This window comes from Alligator mississippiensis, chromosome 14, assembly GCF_030867095.1.
Source record: "Alligator mississippiensis isolate rAllMis1 chromosome 14, rAllMis1, whole genome shotgun sequence".
Lineage (NCBI taxonomy): Eukaryota > Metazoa > Chordata > Crocodylia > Alligatoridae > Alligator > Alligator mississippiensis.
In genome coordinates, this window is record NC_081837.1 from 30482707 (window position 1) to 30497870 (window position 15164).

Here is a 15164-nt window from a genome sequence, read left to right on the forward strand (position 1 = left end):
AGAGCCTGCAACCCTGCCCTTGTGGGCTAGCAGCAGCCAGGGTAGAGAGCAGGCAGAGGGGAATGGGCGTGACTGAAAAACGCAATTCTGCTGCAGTGCCTGGGATCTGCAGTAGGATTCACAAACTAGACCCTCCCTGCTTATTGCATCGGATGCAGTAGCTGTTCTCAGAGCACACCTCACCTCCCACACAAGACAGCCAGAGCGTGCATTAGCAGATTTCACACGCTAGCCCAGGAGCTTCAGCAGCTGCCTAGGATGTGCCAATACTGTATTCAAAACCTTCCTCTGCCTGGTGGGATCTAAACCCACTCCCTCTCTGGCCCTAGGATTGTCTAATGCAGGGACAGCCCACGAGCAGTTAACATGTGGCTGCCTCTCCCACTGCCACCCCAGAGGAAGGGCTCAGGGGGTTGCACGCTACCTGTGCAGAAGAGGGTGGGGGGTGCGTACGGCTGCTGCAACCGCCATGGCAGGGGGGCTGCATGGCACTGGTGGGGAGGTGCAAACAGCTGGTGCAGCCTACGGGGGGGGGGGAGGAGGGGAATCCAAGGGGCTGCCCCTGCAGACTGTGGAACACACGGTCCTCAGCTGCACCAAAGCTGGACAGCGCTGGTCTAAGCTAAATCTCCTGCTGTCCCCTTTTCCACACAGAGAAGAAACTGTTCTTCACTGAGATGGTGAGAGCATGTGAATGACTGCACAGCTCAGTGGTCAGGGAATCCACCTAAGAGGAGGGGGCCGAGGTTACTTCTCCTGCTTCAGCCCCACAGCCTTTCTGATTGGCAAGTTTGGGGGCTCCCCTTCAGTATGTTGGCTCCTGCGCAGTCCATTCTTAGGCACCTATATTTCCCCATGCACTGGGCATTTACTGTGGGTCTATGGAAACCACTAGGTTAGAGGTTGGTAACCTACGGCTTGCGGGTTGGATCCAGCCTGGCACGGGGAGGTGTTTGGTGGTGAGGGGCCGCGCTGTTCTGCGTTCCACTGCTGTCCTTTTGCTCTGGAAGGTCACGAGTGCATGTTTCAGATGCATTCGTTAATGGCTGTTAATAATAATGCATCCCACTGCCCTGCACCTGCCCCTCTCACAGGGGGTTCTTAAAGTACTTTGCAAACATTCATTAAGTCTCTCAACACCCCACTCTACAAGGTGAAACAGAAAGGGAAAAGGAGGCTCCAGACAGCAAAGAGACACTCAGTTGTACAGAGGTGGGAGTCCTGGCTCTTGGCGCTTTGCCCTAACCACAACAACATGGTTCTCCCCAGTGGGAACCAGAACCCAGGAGTCCTCAGCTCTAATCACTGGAAGATACTGCCTTGCAGCTGGAAATAGGACCCAGGTGTCCTGGGGCTCCTAATCTTTTGCTACAAGCACTAGCAACGCTCCAAAGGATAAATAAGGACACTTTCCAATGTAATGAAAAAGACAATTTTTTGATAGATATTCATAGTTCTGAACAGTATTTTTATGTGAATATATAAAACATAGGATAAAAAGGGGCTGCTTTCCCCAGACTGGATGGATAAATCACACAAAAGGCTCTCAGAGATCATTTTTTGGGGAGGAAGACACCCAGAACCAAGAAGCTGTTGGATGCTGGGGACAAGAAGGAGCTGCCCCTAGATCACGCTGTGGAGGCAGCTGCATTGCTTGAATCCCCATAGAAAAATGCATGAAAATTTGAAAATAAACTGATTTCATTGCACATAGTGTGGGAAGGGCCTGAACAGAAGGTAACGATGACAATACAGGCTGGGACATCTTACAGGATGGAGCTGTGCTTGGGAAACAAATGTGCTTTTACAACAAAGGGAGCTTCTGAAAGCTCCTGGCACCACAGCTTTATAGGTATCAGTTCACCATAAGAGTGAGCTATAACTCATGGAGACTGCTCCCTATCCGTAGGCAGAGATTGGCTATGTAAGCTTGGGATGGATGAGAGGGCAGTAAACTGCATGCTGGGCAGAGAAGGAAAAGTGAAACAACAGTACAAGTGGTACTGGTATAATAAGAGGTAAAGACTTACCCCCCAAAAACCCTTGTCTGCCACTGGTATAACTTGGCATTGGTAAAAGGCACAGCAGCAGGCTGGTGGCTGACAAGGTCATGCCTAGATGCTGTAAGGTTAGACCTCTGCCACAGACTCTGTGAAAGTCTGAGGATAAGCAACTGGATGGATTGGAAAAGCAGGCACAATTTGGACGGTGGCACCCGGTGCCTGGTTTGCCAGGGCAGTGTCAGGATTCATGGAACTATTACATTTGGAACTTAAACCACAAGGGGCAGATGGATGTGTGCTCCTGTGTAGAGATACCCAAGCTGGCTCTGAACAGCTCAGTGCCAGAGGCAGCATCTGCACATACCAGCATACATGGACAGACTCAATATTGTCTGCAGAATGGGCAGAGGGAATGAATTTTATCAAAGAAGTCTTGCCTCAAACCAGCCAGAGATGGTGATGGAGCCAGAGACAAAAATGCTTCAGAAAGCAAACATGCATGAGGAGCAATTTAAGTAGGAAGGATGACCCACTGGGGCAGCCCATGCACCTGCAGTAGTTACAGAATCGTGGGCCAATGCTGCTAGTGCTAAATAGTGGCGCCTGTTATCGGGATGCCATGTTAATATCTGAGAGGGGTTCAGGGCAATGTTTACAGCACCTTGAGGAGGTTGTGAAGAGACGGTGTATGTTTTTTTACAAAATCAGATCATTCAGTTGTGGGACTGGATGGCTGCAGGCGGGATACAGCCACTGAAAAAGACAACAGAAATGGCCAATGCACCAGAACCACAGAACTCCTTCCACATTAGATCATTTCTGGCTATGTTATGATGCCTCCCAAATATATCAACATTGATGAGTCCAGTGTCTACCCTCATACAGAAGGCTATAAAGCAAGTTTAGAGAGGATAGGAAAATAAGGCTTTTAAAGAAGCAACAAAGCAACTGAGTAGCTCTAACCTATTGGTGCATTTTACTTGACAGGTACCTATGAATTAGCATGCAATGCCACCCCTTTTAGGAGCAGGGGTAGTCATTTCATACCCTGGCAAAGGTAGGAAGAGGAAAATCCAAAGTATTTGCTTGTAGAACAAAGCTGAAAGGAACTGCTTTCCAGCAGAAGAGGCTCCAGGCATCATTTGAGGGGGTTACTACATTCCAGGAGTTCCTGTTCAGAAAAGAAGTGTATCCTTATCTCAGGCCCTGGACCACAACAAAGATCTTGGGACCTGTTTATTCCCCTACTGATGGTACCTAGGTTGCAGAGATGGGCCTCAATCTAAGCAGCTTTCCCATATGACAGGGATTACAGACTAGGAGAAAAATATGCAAATACAGACACAATGTTCAAGTTGCTTTTATATGTGTAAAAATATATAGGGTCAATTCTGTGTGAAGTCTTCCTAAATGATCTATTTCACCTACAGCAAATGCTCTGGAAACAAGACAAAGGTATCATAAGATTTGGCACTTTTGCAACTGAACAGAACAAATTGGAGTTGCATGCGCAACATCAAACAGGTTGTTAAAAAGAAAGATGGATGACCAAAACTTATTTGTGATGTGATGCCTGGCTTTCAATTGACATGGAAATGCAAAGTGGTTGCTATGATTCAAAGCAAACGAGAAAGAGCTCTGTCACCCTGGAACTGGGCTCCAGAGTCCTGGTAATGGGAGTACATTGATTTTGCAGGGAAAAAATAAGGAGCTGTGCTTCATGGCAGCCACTACCTGTTCTCAATGACCAGCAATGGTGCACGCGACCTGTGCTGTAAAAACAACTGAAGTGCTTAGTAACGTTCGCCACTTATGGTTTGCCTGAGGAGCTCATTTCAGATAATGGTCCACAATTTATTTCTGAGAGTTTCAAATATTTCTAAAGCAAAAATGTAATAAAATATATTAGGTTGCTATCTGTTCCCCAGCATGCACTTAGGAGGGAACAATCCCACGCACTGGCACAGGCTGGGGGTTGATTGGCTGGGCAGCAGCTTTGCAGAAAAGGACCTGGGGTTTACAGTGGACAATAAGCTGAATATGAGCCAGCAGTGTGCCTTTGTTGCCAAGAAGGCTAACAGCATTTTGGGCTGCATTAATAGGAGGGCTGCCAGCAGATCAAGGGAAGTGATTTTCCCCCTCTATTCAGCACTGGAAAGGCCACATCTGGAGTACTGTGTCCAGTTTTGGGCCCCCCACTACAGAAAGGATGTGGACAAATTGGAGACAGTCCAGCAGAGGACAACAAAAATAGTTAAGGGGCTGGAGCACATGATTTATGAGAAGAGACTTAGGAAATTGGGCTTATTTAGTGTAGAGAAGTGAAGACTGAGAGGGGATTTAATAGCACCCTTCAAGTACCTGAAGGGTAGTTCCAAAGAGGAGGGAGCTAGTCTCTTTTCAGTGGTGGCAGATGACAGAGCAAGGAGTTATGGTCTCAAGTTGCAGCAAGGGAAGTTTAAGTTAGACATAAGAAAGAATTTTCCAACTAGTAGGTTAGTAAAATACTGGAACAGGTTACCCAGGGAGGCTGTGGAATCTCTATCCTGGGAGGTTTTTAAGACCCGGCTAGACAAAGCTTTGGCTGGGATGATCTACTTGGGGATGGTCCTGCTTTGAGCAGGGGGTTGGATTAAATGACCTCCTGAGGTCCCCTTCCAACCCTAATTTTCTATGATTCTATCCAACAGGATGGCAGATCACTTTATGCAGACACTGAAACAGGATGGGAGAATGCTGCTGGATTACCTCGCAAGTTTCCTCTTCACGTATCACAGAATCATAGAAAATGAGGGTTGGAAGCAACCTCAGGAGGTCACATCTAGTCCAACCCCTGCTCAAAGCAGGACCAGCTCCAACTAGATCATTGCAGCCAGGGCTTTGTCTAGTCGGACCTTAAAAACCTGCAAGGATGGACATTGCACCATCTCTCCAGGTAACCTGTTCCAGTGATTCATCACCCACCTAGTGATAAAGTTTTTCCTAATATCCAACCTAAACCTCCCTTCCTGTAACTTGAGACCATTGCTCCTTGTTTTGTCATCTGCCACCACTGAGAACAGTCCAGCTCCATCCTCTTCTGAACCTCCCTTCAGATAGTTGAAGGCTGCTATTAAATCCCCTCTCAGTCTTCTCTGCTCTAGACTAAATAAGCCCAGTTACCTCAGCCTCCCCTCAGAAGTCATGTGCCCCAGCCCCTGAACCATTTTTGTTGCTTTCTGCTGGACTCTCTCCAGTTTGGCCACATCCCTTCTGTAGTGGGGGGCCCAAAATTGGACATAGTACTCCAGATGTGGACTCACCAGTGCAGAATAGAGTGGAATAATTACTTCCCTCAACCTGCTGGCAACACTCCTACTAATGCAGCCCAGTATACTGTTATCCTTCTCAGCAACAAGGGCACACTGCTGATTCATATCTATCTTATTGTCCACTGTAACCACCAGGTCCTTTTTTGCAGAGCTGCTGCTTAGCCAGTCAGCCCCCAAGCTGTGGCAGTGCATGGGATTGTTCTGTCCTAAGTGCAGGATTTTGCACTTGTCCTCGTTGAACCTCATGAGATTTCTTTTGGCCCAATCCTCCAATTTGTCTAGGTCACTCTGAATCCTAGAACTAGCCTCCAGTGTACCTACTACACCCCACAGCTTGATGTCATCTGTGAACTTGCTGAGGAAGCACTCCATGCCATCTTCCAGATCATTAATGAAGATATTGAACAAAAGTGCCCCCAGGATCAACCTCTGGGACACTCCACTTGATACTGACTGCCAGCTAGACATTGAACCATTGATTACTACCTGTTGAACCCAACACTCCAACTAGCTTTCTATCCACCTTACAGTCCATTCATCCAACCCATACTTCCTCAGCTTGCTTGCAAGAATGCTGTAGGAGATGGTATCAAAAGCCTTGCTAAAGTCAAAGTATATTATGCCCACTGCTTTCCCCACATCCACAGAGCTAGTTGTCTCATCATAGAAGGCAATCAGGTTGGTTAAGCATGACTTGCCCTTGGTGAATCCATGCTGACTGTTTCTAATCACTTTCTTCTCTTCCAAGTGCTTAGAAATGGATTCCTTGGGGATTCCTGCTCCATGATTTTTCTGGGAACTGAGGTGAGGCTGACTGGTCTGTAGTTCCCTGGATCCTCCTTCTTTCCTTTATTAAAGATGGGCACTATATTTACCCTTTTCCAATCGTCCAGGATCTCCCCCGATTGCCATGAATTTTCAAAGATAATGGCCAGCAGCTCTGCAACCACATCAGCCAACTTCCTCAATACCATTGGATGCATCCCATTCAGCCCCATGTACATGTCCAGCCTTTCTAAATAGTTTCTAACCTGTTTTTTCACCACTGTTGGCTGTCACCTTCTCCCCAAACTGTGCTGCTAGGTGCAGTAGTCCTTGCCTGTGAAGACCGAGGTAAAAAAGGCATTGAGTACTTCAGCCTTTTCCTCACCATCTGTCACTAGGTTGCCTTCCCCATTCAGTAAAGGGCCCATACTTTCCCTGACCTTCCTTTTGTTGCTGACATCCTTATAGAAACCTTTCTTGTTACCCTTCACATCCCTTGCTAGCTGCAACTCCAGTTGCACTTTGGCCTTCCTGATGTCATCCCTGCATGCCCGAGCAATACTCTTATACTCCTCCCTAGTTGTTTGTCCAAGCTTCCACTTCTTGTAAGCTTCCTTTTTGTGTTTTAACTCACTGAAGAGTTCTCTGCTAAACCAAGCTAGTCGCTTGCCACATTTCCTATTGTTCCTGCACATCAAGATGGTTTGTTCCTGTGCCCTCAGTAAGGTTTCTTTAAAAACCAACCGGCTCTCCTAGACTCCTTTCCCCCTCAGCCTGGCCTCCTAGGGGACCCTGCCCATCAGTTCCCTGCTGTCTGCTTTTCTGAAGTCCGGGATCCTCACTTTGCTGCTCTCCTTCCTTCCTTCCTTCCCTCAGGATCCTGAACTCAGTTATCTCGAGATCACTACTGCCCAAGTTGTCATTCATTTCTACATCCCCCACCAACTCTTCTCTGCCTCTGAGCAGCAGATCAAGAAGAGCACAGCCCCTAGTTTGGTCTCTCCAACACCTGCACCAGAAAGTTGTCCCCAACACTCTCCAAAAAGTTCCTGGATTGCCTATGCACTGCTGTACTGTCCTCCCAGCAGATGTCAGAGTGACTGAAGTCCCCCATGAGAACCAGGGCCTGTGATCAGGAAACTTCCACTAGTTGTCTCAAGAAAGCCTCATCTACCTCATCCTTCTGGTCTGGTGGTCTATAGCAGACCCCCACCACAACATCACCCTTGTTGCTCTCCCCTCTTACCTTAACCCAAAGACTTTCAACAGGCCTATCTCCATTTTCACACTGGAGCACTGAGCAATCATACAGCTCTTTTACACAAAATGCAAATATAGGTCTACCACTCCGATTGCTGCTAGGAAGTGTCCCCCAGAGTTGTTTTTAAGAGATCAGTTACATCCTAGATTTGACTTTTTGAGCCTAGATTAACCAGAGTGTTTGTGGAAGAAAAAGGAAATAGTGAAAAATGCACAATATACACACCCAGATCTCTCTATATGGGGCAGGTACTGCTGGGATGTGATTGGAAGAAAGGGAAAATTGGGAAAATAAGTGGTAAAACAGATACTGAGACCAGCAGTGCACTGAGCACAAGGTGTGGATAGGCAACACTTACTATGAAATAAATTGACTTTATAGTAGTATGAAGGTTGAAGTGTTGCTGTAGCCATTATGGTCTGGGAAATATCTGAGAAGCAAGGGCTTCTGGTGATATCTTTTACCAAATCGTCTCTCTTAACTGTACAGCTGGTCCAATACAAAATAACAACAAAAAACCTACCTTGCTTCTGGTATTTACTTTATAGTGAAAGTGGAGCAGACAGACAATGCATAGCTTTGCACCTGTGTAAGTCACTGCTCTGAAATGAAGTTACTCTACAGTAAGTTAGGAACAACTCTACGCTAATGAAAGTTACACTGGGCACGTCTACATTAGACACTATGGTGCAGTAGCGACAAGTTACTGCACCGTAGCTCATTGCTACTGTGTGATAGCATCTAAAAATAACCGTGTGGCGATGGTTAAACAAGTACTAAACGACGGCGCAGTAAGCCACTCGTGTAGACACGGGCACTGGTGTGCAGGTCAGAGGTTCTCCCTCTAGTTCAACTCACGCTGGGCTAGCCATTTGCTCGATGCCATCTGGTGGTCAGACTTTGTAACAGCATCTATTGTGGACAGCTTTAGAGATGGCTTTTGCTCTTACGACAATGTAAATTTGCTGTGGAGCAAACTCTAAAAAATTACTCAGTAATAACTGTGTTATGTGCCCGTTCCCAGAAACAAAATGAAAGATCAAGAGGGGTAGCACTGCTTGACTGTTAGCAAAAAAAAGCTCATGACAGTTACTACATGTTGCCCCGAACATAGTAAAAATGATTCCAGTTTTCATTGGCCATAAGGAGGAGGAAGTGGCACTAGGAAAAGGCAAGTGAGAGTGTTCCTGCTGGGATGACCCTACCAGTAAGGATAAGGAATGTGTCAGGAGTCAGTCTCACTCTGTGATGAGCAATGCTGAGCTCAGCACCTTTGCCCTTAGAATCATAGATCATAGGACCGGAGGGGACCTGTAAGATCATCAAGTCCGGTCCCCTGCCATGGGCAGGAAGTAATTGGGCTCAACGAGGTGCTTGTCCAGCCTCCTCTTGAGCACCTCCAGGGATGGTGACTGCACCACCTCTGCTGGGAATGTGTTCCAGGTTCTAGCTACCCTTATGGAAAGGAAGTTTTTCCTTATGTCCAGCCTAAATTTTTCCTCAAGTAGCTTGTGCCCATTGGACTTCATCCTCCTGAGGGGTGCCTTTCTGAAGAGTTGCTCCCTTAGATCTTGGTGTTCACCCCTGAAGTACTTGTAGGTGGCTCTCAAGTCACCTCTCAGTCTTCTCTTACTCAGACTGAATAAACCCAGTTCCCAGAGTCTCTCCTCATAGGGCCTGCCCTCCAGGCCCCCGATACTATGGGTGGCCCTTCTCTGTATCCTTTTGAGCTTATTCACATCCTTCCTGAAGTGTGGTGCCCAGAACTGGATATAGTACTCCAACTGAGGCCTCACCAATGCCGAATAGAGGGGGAGAAGCACCTCCTTGGATCTGTTTGGCAACACTGGCTCATACACACCAGTTTTATTTTCTCTGCTGGTGACTTCATCACCCTGATGGTTCATATTCATTCTCTCATCGATTGTCACCCCCAGGTCCCTTTCAGGTCCCTTCTCCCACAAAATCAAGTTTGTAATTAAAGAAAAAACAAAAAATAGACATTATTTAAGGGTTTTGCAAGGGAGGTGTGTGGCATGTTCAGAAAAACTGTGCCATCACTGTAAACGGGAAGTACTTGGTTATTTCTTGCTTTCAGGCTGGGCAAACATCTGATCAGTTCCTTGCTGTTAACTCTGAGTTCTGATTTCAATTCTTCTGGCAACAAAGTCTCTCTGTTAGTGTGTTTATGTTGTGGGTGTCAGAGCTAGTGGGCATGTCTACACGTTCACTAATGCACCATAGTTATTGTGCATTAAGTTTAGTACCTGTGGGTGTCTATACATGTGCTCTGGGGTGGAGGAGCGGGTGCTTTAATTATATGAATCATTGACCACAGTATGAACATGAGCCGGCAGTGTGATGCTGTAGCCAGCAGGGCCAAAAATACCCTGCCATGCATCAACTGATGCAACTCCAGCAAAGCCATAAAAGTTATTCTCCCACTCTACTCAGTACTGGGGAGACTGCGGCTGGCATACTGTGTCCATTTCTGGGCACTGCATTTTAACAAGGACATAGTAAAACTTGAGAGAGTCCAGAGAAGGGCCACCCGTATGATCAGAGACTTGTGTGGCAAGCCATATGAGGAAAAGCTGGGGGATCTGGGACTCTTCAACCTGAAAAATAGAAGGCTAAGAGGGGACTTGGTAGCAGCTTACCGCTACATCAGAGGCGTACATCAAGGGCTCGGTGAACAACTGTTCACCAGGGCACCCTTGGGGAAAACTAGGAGTAATGGCCACAAACTCCTGGAAGACCATTTCAGGCGCAACATTAGGAAAAACTACTTTCCAACTAGGATGTCCAGATTGTGGAATAAGCTCCCTCCAGAGGTGGTATGATCGCCTACTCTGGAAATCTTCAAGAGGAGACTGGACCGGCACCTTGCTGGGGTCACCTGAGCCCAGTTGTCTTTCCTGCTTGGTGCAGGGGGCTGGACCCGATGATCTTCCAAGGTCCTTTCTGGCCCCTTACAATCTATGAGAAGTAAAGAGCAGGAAGGGCATTGTCCTAACAGGGAGATGATCTGCCCTTCGTATGAGGATGAATGCTGGCAATAGTGATGCGAACTAAAGGATTAAGCTGACCCCGCTGAAATCAGTGGGAGTTTTGCCCATAATTTTAAAGGAAACAGAATCAGACCCTAAAAGCCTAATCAAGACATACAAGCCAGATTCCTACTTAGATTTCTCCACAAATATCCCAGTGATGTTAGAGGAACGTGGAATCTGGACTCAGGTGAGTTTTTGACTCCACATGTATACACTGGCCCTAGGGCTAACATGAAAAACACAACTCAGATGAATCTGATACCCTTAGACCTCTCCCAAATGTCTTGTCTCACAAAGCTGCCTGAAATCCTAGGAGATCAGAGTATAAGCTCTTGATCTCCATAAGATATTCTGCTTCTAAACTCCTCTGCTGTTGGAGCACAGGTTGTGGCTCCCAGCTGAAATACAGAAGTCCAGAGGCCTGGCAAAAATGAAAATAACCATTTGAGGGGAAAAGGAGTGACCCCCAAATCTTTGGAGCATATGGCTTTGCTCTGAGGGTGGAGCTGAAGACTGGGAGGGAGGAGAGGCCAGGTGATCTCAAGAGGCAGTGCATCTAGTGATTTGAACAACAGGCTGAGTTAGCAATGTGGGAACCAGTCATTCCCTTCCCTGCAACTCAGCTGCTCCATGTATCAACAGAGCCATGCCACTCACCTGCCCCCCAAGGGCAGCTACAGGGCTGTCCGTGTTTTGTTGACCAGATTTAGCAATGTACTATGTTCTGGATCCCAGTGAGCAGCGGACAGCAGGCTTCAGCTGGAAGCACATGCTGAAGTGCTCTATCTCCCAGTGCCCATGCCCCTCTGGTTTTGCACTACTGCAAAGGGATGACAGTCCCTGGAGAAGCACTGTCCTGTGCTTCTGACTCTGGATGGATGTGCATGGAGGCTCTTTCCCTTTGCAGTCAGTTTCTTTGCTCTCCATCTCTGCAGTGCTCTGGGTAAAGCAGCAGCTCTGAGCAGGGCCTCTCCGGTTTCAGGTGCTCTGCATGCTTTCTAGCTGTGGATGATCCAGGTACAGCACTTACACTTAGCCATGTCATTAAACAGTGCAAAGCCTGCGCTACCATATGGACTAAGCCGTAGCATTTGGTTCTGATCCAGATTCAAGCACATCAGACATGGGTGTATTCAAGCTGGAGGAACGTATTTAGCTGGATTTATCCCAAAGCCAGTAGTCAGCTGCAAGATCCCAATGCAGACTTGGATTCCAGCGCTCTCTTGTCCCCTCCCTGCATACCCCCTGGTACACATGTCCTGCTAGCTGCCTTTGTCCTCATCCCATGCATGCCTGAATCAACTCCCCACTGACCATGTGTACAACTTGCCACAGCCAGCCCATGTATCCAGGTCTGATCCCTGCTCAACCACCAGCAGTCATGCCATGCTGGGAGTGTTTACAACAAGCTCCTTTCACCCTGTGACCTTAGAAGGTCCTTGGGCTGTGTGACCCCCATGGAACATGGGCGCTGGCCCAGCAGAGGCTTTTGTCTGCCTCCTAATGCCCCGCCGCACACCAGCCTAGCAGTGACAGCAGCAAAGGGCTGTTCCTGGAAAGAAGCTGCAGGATCTGAACAGGCAGCACATTACAGACACCCAGGGAAAGACTGCAGGACTCTGCTAAAGCACAGATTCTGCTCACATCCTCCAAATAATTCTCTGCTGCAACCAGAGGTCAGCATGTCTGCAGCACAGGATCTGCTTTGAAATCACTTGACAGACTTACATAAGGATCTACATTCAACTCTCTCACGTACTGATGCTCAGTACCATCTTGCTGCATGCCTGAGCTCACCCCCCTGGTACACATGTCCTGCTAGCTTTCTTTGTCCTCATTATGGTACATGCCTGAGTCTGTTCCCCACCGACCACCTGTACTTGAGCTGACAAGCTGCCACAGCCTGACTGTGTACCCAAGTCTGAACCCTGCTCACCCAGCAGCACAGCCACGTTCCTCCTTGCCATGCAGGCCTGAGGGTATCCTCACTCTTCTCCTAGCCCCTTCCTTGGACCCCAGTCCATAGTACCCGGATGGAGCATAGAGCTGGTGGAAAATTGCCCTTTCCATCCCAAAGGACATTGTCAGTTAACTCTCTAATCTGTGTGTGGAATGGAAAGTCCCAAGCCCCCTGCATTTGGAAATGCTTCCATGAAATGTTTTTAAACTGCAGATGAAGACGAAACACTTTCATGTTTCCCAAGCCAAGTGTTTGGTTTCTGGTCAGCTCGTCATTAACGTATGCGCCCTCCGTGGGCTGCTGCAGTGCTTCGCAGGAGCTATATCAGCTCTCTGCGCTACATGATACAGAGCTGTGTGGAGATAGTGATCTCAGCTACCTGAAGCAGTGCAGATACATCAGCACTGCAAAATGCTCTGGCTAATTTACACAGCAGAGAAGTAGAGAGTACAGCATGTGGCTCTACTGAGCTGGCTCATACAGAGCTAGCTGGGGCATGTCTACAGTTCATAGCACTGCATTGTGCTATATAAACCTATATTCTCCTCTATGGGCAAGAGTCCTGGGAAGACTACATCTGTCAAGATACATCTTATCAGTTCAACCAGAGGGGAAACTGAGACGCATTGTGAGACTCAGTCCAGCTAGGGAGCCTGGTCTCCCACGGAGAACAGAAAAGAGTTGCTTGGATTTCAGCTCCCCTGAGATACCACCAGCAACTCAGGTGCCAAACTGAAAAGGAAATGTATTGTTTCAGTTTGAAAAGACGTAGTTTGATGGGCTTCACCAGACCTGCAACAATGTATAGGGTTTAGAAATGGAAAGTTGAATCATTTTGGCGACACTGAAATGTGCTTGAGAAAAATCCTGACTTTGCAGCTAACACAGGTCCTGTAACAATCTCCTGAGCAGCTCTGGTTAAAAGCCTGAACCTCTGCCCTTGTGACGGACAAAGCAATATGCAAAGTTTACACCAACTGTATGGAAAAACACTTCCCACACAAGCTCTGAGACTCTCCTGTTCACCTCCCAGGCTCCACACTGCCTCTGCAACCCAACGCTGATGTTAAAAGGATCCCCCCACAACACCGTCCCAGTTTCAATGGGATAAAGGACTTTTTTTCATTTCCTGTCCTGAACTGCTAGGTAATGTTCCTGCACCTGGTTGTAAAGCTGCTGCTTCCCACCCCTGAGGTGGCCGCACAGCAGTGGCAGAGGATGAGATGAGTTTGGCAGTGAGGGATTCCCAAAGCAGTGGCGGGGGCAGCACACACCCTCTTTTCAGGTGCATGTCTAAATCTGCCCGGGGGCAAACTGGGCCGGGGTTTCGGACGTCAGGCTTCTGGGAGAGCACATTGGTATCTTCTGAGGGAAATCACAGAATAACAGACATGAAATGACTTGTTGTGAACAGAATGATAATAATACAATCCTCCCCTCCCCATCATTAGCAGGGGGAAAACCAAACCGTGTCCCCAGCGCTCCAGGTCAGCGCTGCAGCCACTGCACCGCATATGTCACCACGACTGCTTTGTGGCACTGCGCCTGGCCACACAGCTGGGGGGGGGGGGCGCGGGGGCTCGCGGCGAGGTGCCAGCCCCGGTTCTGCTGCTAAGAAGCTGCCGAGAGGTTAAAAGGCGCGGGGCAGAGATCCTGCTGAGTGGCACAAACCAGGGGCTGCCCGCACGAGATGGGTGTGTGGCACCCATAGTCCACGCGGCGAGGGGCAGCGGCCAAGGGCCCTGTGAGAGCCCCCCGCGCCCCGGCACCAGCCCTGCCACCGCCTCCCCGCCCGCCCTTGGGCGCCTCACTTAGCCGGGCGGCCCCCGCTCCCCCTCCGGGCTTCCCCGCGCTCCCGCCCGCCGCCGCCGCCGCTTACCGCGCCGGGAGCCGCTCCGCCGCGCGCCCGCGCTCCGCTGCCGCAGCCCCGGCCCGGCCCGGCCCGGCCCGGCCCGCCAGTGTCATGCCTCCCGCAGCCCGCCGCACGCGGCCGCCGGCCGCCCGGGGAGCCTGCGGGCCGGCCCGGGGCGGCGCCGGGAGGCGGCAGCGCCGCCAGCTCCTCCGCCCGCGGCCGGGAGTCCCGGGGGCAGCGCTGCGCGTGTGTGTGCCAGCCCCGGAGTGTGTAAGCACGTGTGTGTGTGCACGCCTGGGTATGGTGCAGGGTGTCCCTGGCCGTGTGTGTGTGTGTGTGTGTGGGTATGGCACTGTATGCACCAGCCCCTAAGTGTGTGCATGCCTGGGTATGGTGCAGGGTGTCCCTGGCTGTGTGTGTGTGTGTGTGTGGTGGTGGGGGGCATGGCATCAACCCCTGAGTGTGTAAGCATGTGTGTGTGCATGCCTGGGTATGGTGCAGGGTGTCCCTAGTTGTGTGTGTGTGTGTGTGGGGTACTGTATGCACCAGCCCCTAAGTGTGTGCATGCCTGGGTATGGTGCAGGGTGTCCCTGGCTGTGTGTGTGTGTGTGTGTGTGTGTGTGTGTGTGTGGTGGGGGGGGCATGGCATCAGCCCCTGAGTGTGTAAGCATGTGTGTGTGCACGCCTGGGTATGGTGCAGGGTGTCCCTGGTCGTGTATGCACGTGCGTGTGTGTGTGGGTATGGCACTGTATGCACCAGCCACTAAGTGTGTGCATGCCTGGGTATGATGCAGGGTGTCCCTAGCCCTGTGTGTGTGTGTGTGTGTGTGTGTGTGTGTGTGTGCATGGCACCATATGCACCAGCCCCTGAGTGTGTAAGCACATATGTGTGCATACCTGGGTATGGTGCAGGGTGTCCCTGGTTGTGTGTGCATGTGTGTGTGTGTGCGTGTGCCAGC

At 49.5% G+C, this 15164-nt stretch overlaps 1 protein-coding gene across 3 annotated transcripts in view; it reads right to left on the minus strand.

Annotated features, from left to right (window-relative positions):
- Positions 1-15164, minus strand: part of SYT2 (synaptotagmin 2) — a 204455-nt gene that overhangs the window by 68625 nt on the left and 120666 nt on the right. The window contains exon 1 of one of the 3 annotated variants that reach the window (XM_059717032.1): positions 14233-14295. The exons of the other annotated variants lie outside the window; for them this stretch is intronic. The gene's annotated coding sequence lies outside the window, so the exon portion shown is untranslated. Of the gene's footprint in view, positions 1-14232; positions 14296-15164 lie in introns of those variants that run through there. 3 annotated transcript variants of the gene reach the window in all.